Source organism: Grammomys surdaster, unplaced genomic scaffold (genome assembly GCF_004785775.1).
Source record: "Grammomys surdaster isolate TR1022 unplaced genomic scaffold, NIH_TR_1.0 126189, whole genome shotgun sequence".
Classification (NCBI taxonomy): domain Eukaryota; kingdom Metazoa; phylum Chordata; class Mammalia; order Rodentia; family Muridae; genus Grammomys; species Grammomys surdaster.
Genome location: NW_021620995.1, coordinates 5,128,210 through 5,128,469, shown reverse-complemented (window position 1 = coordinate 5,128,469; position 260 = coordinate 5,128,210).

The window sequence follows — 260 nt, the reverse complement described above, 5'->3', positions numbered from 1 at the left end:
CCAACTAAGTTTTATACATGCATGAAATTCTCAAACAATAAAAGGTTTTTAAAATCTTGAATGAAAATGAAAAAGTGAGACTTCTAGTTTAGAAGGAAATTAAGACTTTTATTTTTACATTACATAATAAACTACTTTTTTCAAGAATTACAGATTTCTTGAATAGTGACATGTTAACCAGAGTTGGAGAGGTGACTAACCTTAAGAAGGAGTCAACATTCATTTGGCTTTCAGGTGACACACATAGTAATCTTCCTCCC